Source organism: Schistocerca serialis, unplaced genomic scaffold (genome assembly GCF_023864345.2).
Source record: "Schistocerca serialis cubense isolate TAMUIC-IGC-003099 unplaced genomic scaffold, iqSchSeri2.2 HiC_scaffold_1406, whole genome shotgun sequence".
In the NCBI taxonomy this organism is placed as follows: domain Eukaryota; kingdom Metazoa; phylum Arthropoda; class Insecta; order Orthoptera; family Acrididae; genus Schistocerca; species Schistocerca serialis.
The window spans coordinates 2,506,231-2,519,888 of NW_026047632.1; the positions used below are offsets into that span (position 1 = coordinate 2,506,231).

General features: G+C 40.8%; 1 protein-coding gene across 2 annotated transcripts in view; it reads left to right on the forward strand.

The window, feature by feature from the left end:
* Positions 1 to 1,323: 1,323 nt before the first annotated feature.
* Positions 1,324 to 13,658, forward strand: part of LOC126442770 (ankyrin-3-like) — a 115,173-nt gene continuing 102,838 nt past the window's right edge. The window contains exon 1 of one of the 2 annotated variants that reach the window (XM_050090799.1): positions 1,324 to 1,386. The gene's annotated coding sequence lies outside the window, so the exon portion shown is untranslated. The other variant, XM_050090800.1, reaches the window with a different exon arrangement.

Below are 13,658 nucleotides of genomic sequence, written 5' to 3' on the forward strand. Positions count from 1 at the left end.
CTTTCCTCTTTCTTGTTGAAGCTATTCCCGTGTTTTTGTATTTCCACAGCTTCTCTGAACAAGCGGGTGTGATAGTACTCCTCTATAGCCACAACTCCCGTGTCGGTGAATTTTATTACGTGGTCGATCTCACTCAGCGCGTGGTCTGCCACAACTGATTTGTCAATCTGCCCCAACCTGCAATATCGCTTATGTTGTTTGATGCTGGTGTTGATTGATCGTCCAGTCATTCCGCATGTGCATGGTATTCAGTATATTCCCGACATTGTAAGTGGGTCCCTTTTCCCCTTTGCCGATCTAAGACTTTGATCTTCCTTGTGCTTTTCAAAGATGACTTTACGCCGCGTCTGTGCAATATACGGCCGATTCTGTCCGTTCTCTGAGAACAATACGCCGAGTGTTTGGCTCTGTTACACTTCTAATATAAATTGTGGAGTATCAGTTGCCCCTCAGAACACTTTCCATACGTTGTATTTCGCGTCTGAGGTGATGCGGCTCACATATTCGTCCTTCTGGCGTTACGAACGTATTAATCATACCTCTTTACTGGCTCGGGTGGTGGTTTGATAGTTTGTGCACAAACTCACCACCGGCAATGGAGAGTGAAGCTTTGACAATGTAAGCCACTCGTGCTGGTGAAACGTCAGTCAAATCATCAGAAGAACCCGAGACAGAAGCCAATAGGTAGTTTGTCTAAAAATCTAGTCATCAATCATATCGCTGGACCGGGCCCATTGTCATGGCTGGACGTAGTGTTGACCACAAGTGCGAGGCGCTTCCTGAGAGAGAACTATTTTTAGTCCGACGTGCGTATCTCGGAGAAGGAGAGAGAAAGGCCACTAAATGAACCCCTCGTGGTGGGCAAGTACGTCGCTGTGAGAATTCAGTGGGCTGAGGCCGGGAATGCACACCATATGATGTGGCGCACATGGCTTTGTGCTAGCAAGCGGCTCCAGCCACTCTGTTCCGCGATTGCTCATCTCAGTCTCTGCAATTTCGGTGTTCATGCAGTGACTGGAAGGAGGGACCGTATTTTGCGGTGAAACGTATTAGAAAGACCGAGTGCATCATCTTCCATTACGGTGCCAGTATGGCCACTGGGTGACACAATACGCGACTTGAATTCACTTACTGGGTTTGCGTAAGAGCAAGATTTCTTAGTGCTTCGACTAGGATCATCTGGCAGAAATACTTCGAACGCCAGACCTATCCAAGGGTTATCGTTGTCGGCGCGGAGGCGGGAGGGCGAAGGAGTGGGGGAGAGAGGGGGTCTCGAGGAAAACTGCGGACAGAGTGGGTGGGAGGCGGCAGCCCAGTCCAGGACAAGAGGCGAGTCTCGCCGCCGACCCACCACTGCACTGGCAGCCGCGACGCCCGACGTGTCTGGTGAGTCTCTACGTACTCCTTCCATCAACGTACGGTAGGTAGATACTGTGCGTCTAACTTCCCTCAGTTTGGCTGTCTCCTCTTCTCAGTGTTATCCACACTTAAAAGCGGATGCTATGAAAACGGGGGCCGGCCGAAGTGGCCGTGCTGTTCTAGGCTCTGCAGTCTGGAACGGCGCCACCGCTACGGTCGCAGGTTCGAATCCTGCCTCGGGCACGGATGTGTATGATGTCCTTAGGTTAGTTAGGTTTAACTAGTTCTAAGTTCTAGGGGACTAATGACCTCACAAGTTGAGTCCCACAGTGCTCAGAGCCATTTGAACCATTTTTTTGAAAACGGGGGAAAGCTAAAGTGAGACCGGGGTGTTTCTCTCTTTTCTCAATTATTTTCCGCGACCTCTAGGGCGACAATTCTTATTACGAACTGTTGTAATGGCTCACGTCAGATATGAAAGTTACTAATTACTGTGTCTTACAGCATAATTTGCCTGTTTGTGCTACTAGCAGTGGTTATTATTGTTACATGTTCCATGGTTTTGAAACAGGTTCTGGAACGAAAGTTGCTTTTGATATAAATAACAACTAAGGCAGGCGAAAGTTTCGCAATGAAACTCTCACTGTACAACGGAGTGTGCGCGGATATGAAAGTTCCTGCTGGGCCGAGACTCGAATTCGAAACCTTTGCTCTTCGCGGGCAAGTGCTCTACCAAGTTTGGAAGGTAGGAGACGAGGTATTGACAGAAGTGAAGCTGTAACGAGAGGTCGTGAGTCGTGTTTGGATAGCTCAGTCGGTAGAGCACTTGAAAAGCAAAGGTCCGAGTTCGAGTCTCGGCCCAGCACACAGTTTTAATCTGCCAGGACGTTTCAGAAATTAACATATTGCGCCTGTATTGGGTTTTCTTGCGTCCGTCGGCCGTCGTAATTTATTTTGTTATTTATTACACAGATTGATTGGTAATGGTGATTGTTGCCGACTTACGTGGTGGGCCTTGATCAAAACGATATTTCATTCAATTTTGAGTTACAGTTAAATGCTTTTCTGAAGTTCTCTTTTTTAACAATATTAATCTTCAGTGGAAATTATTTGTTACGTTAATGAACGTTAGCCGGCCGGGGTGGCCGAGCGGTTCTAGGCGCTAAAGTGTGGAACCGCGCGACCGCGAATCTGCCTCGGACATGGATGTGAGTGATGACCTTAGGTTAGTTAGGTTTAAGTAGTTCTAAGTTCTAGGCGACTGATGACCTCAGAAGTTGAGTCGCATAGTGCTCAGAGCCATTTGAACCAACCAACGAACGTTAGAGTCGCTGAATCTTAAAACATGCGCGTTTAAGTTGAACAATGGAATAAACTTTTCATATTGATTTCCTCGGCTAGTCAGTTTACTTTAAAGCAAAAATTCCTTAATTATTAATTAGAACTGCGGCCCACACACGCGCGAGAATATTCCTTCTTACCTCCGTTAACCATTGCATTGCAGTCGCAGTCCTGGCTCTGGCTCTCGGCTGTGATACTGAAAATAGGAATCTTAAAGCTACGTATTTTCTGCAACGTCGGGCGATAGTGGAGTAAAAGATATATTATGTTAATAGCTGGCGAGTTTTTCGCTTCCGCTAATTTTTAAAAGTTAACATAGTCACGTAATGGCGTCGTTGGCTGCGATTGTTCCACTGTAAATTACTCGAATGCACGTTAATTCAAAGGAAGGCGGACATGAAATCGGGATCACCTCTTACAAATTAAAAGTGAACAATAATATTAAATCAATATATTATCTGCTTATTTAGTACAAACATGCTTACATTTGCCAGCACTCGCAAGATGTCCGTCTACACGCAACCAAGACAAGAGAAGAAGTAAAGACGACTAAAAAATTAACAAAAGAGCGTATCTTGTCGTCTCTTTAGATCATTTTCTTATATTTGTTTGCCCTCGAAACTTACACGGAGAAATTATTATAATACGGATACATGAGAAAAATGTATGTTCGCCTAAGTGGCTGGTGTCTACTTATTATTCAATTTTTAAATTTCTCTTCTTTATAAATACTGTTTTTCAAGTCTTTTCTTATTATTTCACTGGGGACGCTATGGATTGTTACCACTGAATAAGTAACCAGCGTTGCTATGGCAGAGTTGGACACAGTAATACGTCGACCCCACATGGTAAATAGGTTCCTTATTAGGGAATTATTTATTATAGTAGGTACCTACTACAAAGATGTGACTCTAATAAACTGTTCTTCATAATTTTTGGTTTCACGTCGCAATAAATGGTGCTTTGTTTTCTCCACATTTTCCCCATCCTCAAAATTAGTAGGAATTGACGCTTAGCTCAGGTACTGGGTACGCACTTGGTAACAGCAGTTATGCTACTTAGCGACTACGGTAGGTCGACCATTATCTCTAGAATGCAAGGAAGGACTGGAAACTGTACCTCTGAATGTTGATAAACCGAGAAACGAATATGAGTATGTTACACTGTGTCCACAACACTCGTGATCACTCCGCTATGCATGTGGTGAACAGGCATGTGAGCCGACTTTAGCATTTGTGTGTTGTTGTAGTAATGGTGGTAGTAGTAGTAGTAGCAGTAGTAGTAGTAATAACAGTTTTTTATTACTAAATCACTTTTTACAGTCATATTGAACAAGTCTTGTTATTACTATTTAAGAACGACAAATTAAGGTAATTCGCATATAGAGACATTCGCAGGCTTATACGTCTAGAATGGCAAGAGTGCGACAAATAGTTTACCTAGCATTTACCTGAGATATTTAGCGATACCAAGAAAATCTAAATTAGATGGGCGGATGAAGAGTGGAGCATCCACCCTCCCGAATACAAGGCCAGTCTCTTTAAGACAGTGCTACCTCATTCTGTTTATCTCTTGCGTACAATACTTCAAGTGGCAGGGAGCTAGGTTGGAGGGATAAGGTGCTGGTGCCCAAATGAAACAATCTAGACACAATACGAATTCATCAAACTCGATAACTTGAAAAATTACAGAGGTCCGTCATTAAAGAATTTTGCATGTTACATGAGCCACAGCCTATCAAACGTTAACCAAATTTCACTGTACTAATTACGCTAAGGTCGTCAAGCAAGACTACTCACACTTCAAAGATCAACAACAGCGGTTGCTTCGAACTTAACACCGAGTGACGCATTCAGTTAAATTCAAACAGAATCAAATAATAGGTCAAAAAAATGAAAGACTCAATAAGTGAAATTAAATGTGTATGAGGCTTGTAGTCCAATAAATTCTTAGCACACTAACCAATGGCAAAAGATTTACTAGTTACATAGACAACAAAACCAAAATGTCTTCTTGAACAATATGGAGACGCTCTATACAAGCAAAATCTGAAATAAGAGCTGCTTATACTCATTAGATTTTCCAACACAATTGTTCAAGGAATCTGACATGATTTAAAATTTACAGTCCTCGGTCCGAGAGACAGTTTGAAGTTACAAATCAGTACCGAAAATCATGATAAGTCACTCAGTTCAAACTGGCGACCTATTGGCTCAATTTATTATTTAACACATCAAACGGGCACTCTAAAAGGCGACTAGTCTCTACAGTAATTAATCTTGGGTCCAGAACACAACGAAACAGTTTGCTAATGTAGAGATTAAGACAGTGGACCAATAATTATACCTGTTGTCACACACGCCAGCACTGTGTGGAACAAATTTTTACGCTCTCTCAGATTCAGCAACTTAGGTCACCAAACATCCGCACCAAGCCAATGGTCTACCTTGGTCCGCTTAAAAAAACTTCGTCGTAACTGCAACGTGTTGTTGTTGTGGTCATCATTACAAAGATTGGTCTGTTGCAGCTCTCCATGCTACTCTACCCCGTGCAAGGTTCTTCATCTCCAAGTATCTACTGCATCTGACATCCGCCGAATCTGCTTAGTGTATTCATCTCTTGGTCTACCTCTAAGATTTTTACCCTCCACGCTGTCCTCCAATACTAAGTTCATGATCCCTTGATGCCTCCGAACATGTCCTACCACCGATCCCTTCTGCTGGTCTAGCTATGCCACAAATTCCTCTTCTCCCCAATCGTATTCAGTACTTCCTCATTAGTTACATAATGTACCATCTAATCCTCAGCATTCTTCTGTAGGACCGCATTTCGAAAGCTTCTATTCTCTGCTTGTGTAAACTATTTATCGTCCATGTTTCGCTTTCATACATGGCTACACTCCATACAAATAATTTCAGAAATGTCTTCCTGACACTTAAATTTATACTCGATGTTAACAAATTTCTCTTCTTCAGAAATGCTTTCCTTGCCATTGCCAGTCTACATTTTATATCCTCTCCTACCATCATAAGTTATTTTGCTCCTCAAACAGCAAAACTCATCCACTACTTTAAGCTTCTCATTTCTTAATCTAATTCCCTCAGCATCACGTCATTTAATTCAACTACATTCCATTATCCTCGTTTTGCTTTACTTGATGTTCATCCTATATCATCCTTTGAAGACACTGTCCATTCAGTTCAACTGCTCTTGCATGTCCTCTGCTGACTCACACAGAATTACAGTGCCAACAGCAATCGTCAAAGTTTTTATTTCTTCTCCGTGGTTTTTAATTCCTACTCTGAATTTATCTTTTGTTTTCTTTACTGCTTGCTCAATGTACAGATTGAATAACATTGGGGTTAGGCTGCAATCCTGTCTCACTTCTTTCCCAACCACTCCTTGCCTTTCATGCCCCTTAACTCTTATAACTGCCAACTGGTTTCTATACAAATTGTAAATAGCCTTTCGCTCCCTGTATTTGACAACTGCCACCATCAGAATTTAAAAGAGACTTCCAGTCAACATTGTCAAAAGCCATCTCTAAGTCTACAAATGCTAGAAACGTAGGCCAGTATTGCCTCACGTGTTCCAACATTTCTACGGAATCCAGCTGATTGTCCCCGAGGTCGGCTTAACCACTTTTTCCATTCGTCTGTAAAGAGTTCGTGTCAGTATTTTGTAGCCGTGACGTATTAAACTGATAGTTCCGTTATTTTGACACGTGTCAACACCTGCTTTCCTTGGGATTGGAATTATTATATTCCTTTTGAAGTCTGAGGGTTCTTCACGTGTCTCACACATCTTGCTCACCAGATGGTAGAGTTTTGTCAGTGCTGACTCACCCAAGGCTGTCAGTAGTTCCAATGGCAAGTTGTCTACTCCCGGGGCCTTGATTCGATGTAGGTTTTTCAGTGCTCTGTCAAGTTCTTCATGCAGTATCATATCTCCCATTTCATATTCATTTACGTCCTCTTCCATTTCCTTAATAATGCCCTCAAGCACATCGCCCTTGTGTAGACCCTCTACATAGTCTCGCCACCTCTCGACCTTGCCTTCTTTGCTTAGAATTGATTTCGATTTGAGCTCTTGATATTCATTCAGATTCACCTTTTCTCCAAAGGTCTCTTTAATTTTCCTGTAGGCGGTATCTATCTTACCCCTAGTGATGTATACCTCTAAATACGCACATTTGTCCTGTAGCCATCACTGCTTAGCCATTTTTCACTTCCTGTTCTGGCGTTAGTAACTTGCTTATTTTGTATAAGAAATAGTAGTAAATAATAATAGTGATGCTGTCACTGTTGGTTGGTAATATTTACTGGCAAAATAAAACCTAACACTAGATTGCGTACTTACATCTGTCAGGAGACGTACTGATTGATTACGCGAAGGGGTTTTCTTAATTGACCTTTTGACCTGGATTGCCTTCACGCTATCAGAATCTTCGATGAAAATACCTAAGGGACCTATGTGAATATAAAAATGGAAATGAAAGCAAATTAGTCGAATTTCGTAAGAGAAAGCTTAGCAGATCCGAAGTTGAACACATTAGTGGTCTCCCATATACAATCGAGACACTGCGATAGAGAGCGAACCTGTACAAAGCTCATATACAATTTGAACATCATTTTTGTTTAGTGTAAGAAAAGAATAAGAAGAAAATTACTGCATTGTAAATATTAATATATCTTTAACAAATTGGCTTGAAACTTCTAGAGTCTGACAAGTACAGAATAAGTACATAACTTACATCTGATATTTCTTTTGTACATGGCGCAGTCCAATAATCGCTGCTTTGTCAGTCCGTTCCTTCTTAAAATTAAATGTCCTTGCGTGCGCGTAAGTACATTATATCTTCACCCGCGTTACCGAAGCGTTTGTTCGTCGTTTCACGTAGTTTTTACATAAGATAAAAATGCAATTGGTAGTAATGCTATGTAGTACGTCTTAACATGTCGGCGACCAAATGTACAAGGGTAATGAAGTCTCTAGATTATTTCTTAACAAAACATAGATTGTTCTTTCTTCTGTTTCGCTGCTTATTGTATCACGCACTGCGGCAATGATTTTAAATATCTGCGCCCAGCGTATCATAGTGTTTATTTAGAGTATTTAAACGCTGGACGCGCGTCTTGGTATAGGCGCACATTATAAAAAATATTTCTTATCTCTTGCGCTGTGATGCTTTGCCTCTTTACGAACTACTGCTCGTTGGCTGTCCTTTTCTTTTATGAGAAATACCTCATCTGAAAAGTAACTGAAATCCATTAATATTACATTGCTTCCCGAGTGAGGAGCATGACTCAAAAAAAAAAAAAAAAAAAAAAAAAAAAAAAAAAAAAAAAAAAGTGGTTCAAATGGCTCTGAGCACTACGGGACTTAACTTCTAAGGTCATCAGTCCCCTAGAACTTAGAACTACTTAAACTTAATTAACCTAAGGTCATCACTCACATCCATGTCCGAGGCAGGATTCGCGGTAGCGCGGTTCCACACTTTTGCGCCTAGAACCGCTCGGCCACCCCGCCCGGCGCGATGACTCCGTCAAGATCATCGCGATTCACGCGTAGTCGTCATATTATTGCTCTCGTGAATCAAGTTAGTATTACTTGCTACAATTCTTTACAATAGATTTCATATATGACATCAGACAAAGTGGTTGACATACAGAATAACAGTTGAATATATTCCTACGAATGAAACTGATGGTAAATTGTTCATGGAGTAATTATATGACAATTGAGCCGTACTCGTTGTAATGAATTATACAAGGATAAAAAATGTTCATTTCTTGGTAAGAGACAATGAAGTTAGGATAAAGATACACATACATGGATACATTATATATGGCATAATAAACATTAAAAAATAACAAAGAAATAAATTATTTGATTTCGCAGAAAGTCTGTGTGCAGTGTGCACTCCTGGAAAAATATATTACAAACAACTGACATTCTTGTTTTACAGTGACATTTACAGGAATATTTTTGTCGTGGTCTTGACGAAGATTTGTTGCGGTAAACTATTAGCACTTTACTGATTTGCAGCTTTCATGACCTGCAAAAAAATATTTCACTACACTTGGGTAGGTATGACTTGCACTGAGAGTGGTAGAACTTCGGGTATATATGGTAGCACTGCACTTGAGTGAGGGAAATTGATTGCTCTTTCATAGTGGAGGATATGCCGGGCATCACTTTGACTATGGAGGTTGAAGTGGTTGTCTGTATGTGATGGTGCGTTGGAAATACGTCGTGGATCAAGAACTGAAAGACTGGTTCTGCAAGGTGTTGAGCCGTTTGGTGGCGGGCTCTATTTCACTTGACACATGTTCGAGCTTCCATTCATGTTCTCGCACATGAAAAATACAGAGAAAATCTGTATTAGAGTGTGCTTACTTATTAAGAACTTAGTCTAAAAGAAAAGTGGATTAGGTAAGGATAACAATAATGCTTATGTACATAAGGTCTCATTCTCTTGGGAGTGCTTAGTTCTCGCATTTATTTATTTTTCTGGTTTTAATTGGGTCGACAAGATTTCCTTATTACTTGGCCTGGTCTATAAATCCGGCAGCAATTGTCAAAGTCGAGTTTGAGGCATTTCAGATTAGTGACTTGGTGATTTTATAAGGTATATAAGTGCTCAACTCATGGTTTTATCAGATTTTATATTGAAAGTATTTGAAACACATTTGGCGCCCGCGCTCGTTGTGCAAAGGAAAGTGGATTGTTGAGTGCGCAGCGTACTCTGTGTCACGTCCATTTGTCATAGTCACGTGACAGTAACTTGACGGCATCACAACGCTAGCAGCAGTGTTCCGAGAGAGGCGGAACGTTTGGTCTCTACTAGCCGTGTCGTGAGTTTTTACAGTTTTTCATCGAGTCGGAATTACGGCAGCGGCCAGACGCGGCGACACCCGCAGCTGTGTCGAAGGATGTGTCCGTGGAAAGGCGTAAATAAATCGGTTACGGTACGTACAACACTCGCTCACTGGCTCAGTTCGGCTTTCTACATCGTGGTACAAGTACTTATAACACTACTTCACACGTGGAATTCCACACGTGTCCGTGTAGTTATCACCTTTTCAGTTCACACGTTGTTATTATTTCGTGTCCACATGTATTTGGTCGCCATGTTAAAGTTCACCCGCACCCGTTTTATACGTGTCCGTTTATTGCTTGTCCATAGTCGGTTCACACGCAGCAGCATATATGTTTCCATTAGTTGATGATTGCATAATTACTAAAAAGTAGAGTTAACATTCGGTATACATATTGTGTCTAAAAATTATTTACAAAGGGAAAATAGTCTATGTCACTTCAAAACCTGACGAATAACGTGTCTCTTATTCATGATTTGTGCTTCCAAGGCACTTTAGGTTCACACCTTGTTCGAAATCTTGTTATTCTTTTCTTTTTACAATAACCACTTTTTCCTCAAGTTCAGCTCTTTTATTTTATCTGTGTTAATTACGTCGTTAGTTTGAAGACATAGTCAATGTGACTTCGTTTACGGTATGAACGGTTCATGTTCAAGTTTCTATTAGGGAAATTGGGAAGCTTAGTGTTCTCTGTCGTGCAATTGCACGTAACAATCGTTAATTGAATTCACGGTTCTCGGAGAATATACATAGCCTGTCAACAACTAAAGTGTCACGACCATCCATACGTTCAGTCTGTAGGTATCAAGCATGCAATCAGTCCGTAAAATTCACTTCTCTTCTGGGTAAGGTAGGAAGATAAGGATACTGATTAGAGGAAAACACAATAGACTTTTATGGGGTGAAGAGATCTGAAGAAAAAATTTTAATGACGTATGAAATGAGCCGAACATAAATTGTGTATTATCACCCTAGTTTTCCATGACAAGTAGTAAGCGTAATTAAATCGATACGGTAGTCTCAGTAGTGTGTGATTCAGCTCTCCAAGCATTTCTCTATACATATCTAAAATTACTTACACCATGCATTAGCAGCGAACAGAATCTGTTGGCTATCTTTTGTTCTGGTACTAAATTAGTTTATTTATAAGTGATCTTTGCAAGTATTTCAGCTGCACTGTGCATTAAAATTCTTATGAGCGGTGCAGTTTCCTCCGTACTGCAATAAAAGTAATTGAGTTGCGCACTTCTTTCCTGCTACCTGGATCGTTATTGATTTATCTGACTCTCGTATGCTAAGCTGCTGTCTGTGTCAACTGCTTTTCACAGGTGTTCTCATAAAAATTGTTGTCAAACACTCCTTATACATAACATAACATTTACCTCATAAGAGTTAACGACCTTAATAAACTTTTATTTACGAGCAATCATTCTTGTACGAATGATCATTTTCATTTATTTCATTGAAGTGGAGAGAGCTCTGCTGTACCTAAAACTAGTGGTAGCAGGTGGCACTTAGCACGTCCGTGCTATATTATTCATTTGTCAGCTCTTTGGCTGTGGCCGTTCATGACTCAATTAACTTAAAACTTACATGGAAAGCTAATCTCGCTTTCCTACAATAAACGTATTTTATTTCAGATGCTCACATGAATTACTTCTCTTGTGGAGGCAGATCGACATGGTGTTGTCCTGTGCATTGCTCTCATCTATGCTTATACTTCACACATAAACTGACTATATATATATATATTCATATGTAAGCAGCTTAGCTTAGCAAAGATCTTCAATGATTGACTCGGTATTTCTCTAAGTCTGCGTGATGAAACTATAGTTTTACTCGTCCACACACAGGGCACAGGGTCAGCTAATAGATAGCAACCAATGTGCGGCTTTCTTAGTATGATAAATGGTCCTTTATACAAGTGCTGCAACTTGCGATTCTTATGATAAGTCAAAACTGGTATGAAGTCGGTCTTTAATAGCACTCGTTCATTTACATGATACAACAAGACTTTGGTAATGTGTTTGTCGTGCGCCTTTTTTCGTAGGTTGGCATAAGTGGTTAAAGATATGAGAGCTTGTCTTAACTTGTCGTCTAATGTTACTTCAGGGTGTTGTAATTTTGTTCCGCAGCTTCCCCGTGGAGACATAAAGAAGCTGCTAATGGTTTTCCGACTTGGGTGGAGTTGAAATGTCAGTTATTTTCACTTGATTAGTATTTTGTGTCATACCAGGCTGAAAATTTGCGTTCGTGTCCCATGTGAACTGTGCATCACTGAATTGCATGTCATTTGACATCGCGTTTGATGCTTGTTTCGCCTGCGTGTGAAAAATGGTCGAATTTACTTTGCTATTATGATTGGCGGTAATAAGAAAATCATGCGACGGATTGTCCTGATTATTGTTCCTGAACTGTTGGTTAAGTTGGTGAGGAAATGTCGCATTTTGAGGCTGTAAAGAATTCATTTGATGTGATGGAGTGAAGCGACTTGGCTGACTGTACTGTTGTTTTCCCTTGTGACAGTTTCCATTATATTTCCTGTTGTTCGGATGCTGGTTATTACTTTTGTGATTCATTGGTTAATTGCCGTACTGTCGCTGTGTGTTTTGAGAATTCGGGTTATATCTATTCTGATTTCGATATTTACTATATGGTTTTCGATTGCAGCGGTTGAAATTATTATGATTGCTGTAACGCTGAGCGTTTGGTTATCCCGTGTTATGCTGGTACGACATTCCGTTGACACAGTTTGCTACGTGCTGTTGCGAAGCGGGCGGTCCATTATTGTAATTATTCCACGCCCTCGCACGCACGTCCTCATAGCTCATATCCAAATTGTCAAGAACGGAAAGAAAGGCTTTTTGGTCCTCTTCACTAACTCATTTTTTCCTTATTGACAGAGCAAGTTTTGACTTGTTTAAGATCATGATGACATCTTGGGTTGAGATGGGCGTGTCCCAATACTGAATTTTACGTAGATATGTTTCGAAATAACGCCTCAAACCGACTCCCTTGGTGTTGAAAGGTTCGGCTGCGTAGACCTCCTTTCGGAGTCTTTGTTGTATACCAGAACTCCAGAATTTATTAAAAAAATGTCTTTTGAACTCTGCGTAGGTGTGTCATTTGTCTATAATTTTAGTTCCCCAAACTGATACTTCGCCATGTACATACCCTAATAAAATGTATTCACTATCTGTCGTTCCATGATTCTGGAAAAGCACCTGTGAATGATTTTAAAAATACCACGCGATGTATATTTAGTTTTTTAGGTATAAAAGGCTGGAAAACTCTGTGTTTCAGCACACTCTCATCGCGCAGTAGTTCAAAGAGTGTCAGTTGATCGGTATGACTACGTCACGTTGAAGCTTTATGGCGCGTATTATTTACAGTCGATGAGAACTGTACTTGATACTCGGGATATTGACGAGTTTCTTGTTCTGGCGGTAGTGAATAATCGCTTTGATTGTCACCTTGCAGTTCTACAATTTACCTTTTCAGCTGATCTATGTCATTGGTCAGCCTGTGCTTCCATTCCCGAAGATCGTGGCTCAACGCTCGTCTGATTTCTCCTAATTCACTCTTTAAACTGTCAGCAGAAGTACTGGGAGCGGTTAGGATTTCTACTATGGCAGATTTAACTTCAGCCTTTAGATCATATTGTACAATACTCTCAATCTACTGATCCTTAGATTGTATCCACTTTCCAAATTCCTTATTAAGTGTAGTGGTTACTCCTGCAGTGACATATTCGATCCTTTTGTCAATATTGACATCGGATATTCGCTGAGCAAGGTTTTCTACTCGCTCGCCAATGTGGCTGACACCTTCTGTCAATTGGCCTACTATCTTTGAATCATGACTGTAATGCTTTAAAGAGTCACTCGCTGTTGATTTACACACATAGACTTGTGTCTGCAAATCTGTAAAGTCTCTACCAATATTGGTATCGGCGGATTCCACCATGGAACCAACACTGCCAGTTTTTGCATGTACGCTTGAGTTTGGCTCGCTTGCGTAAGCAGTAGTAATGGCTTTAATTTTTTCCTCCATGGTGTCATTCCAACTTTTGATTTG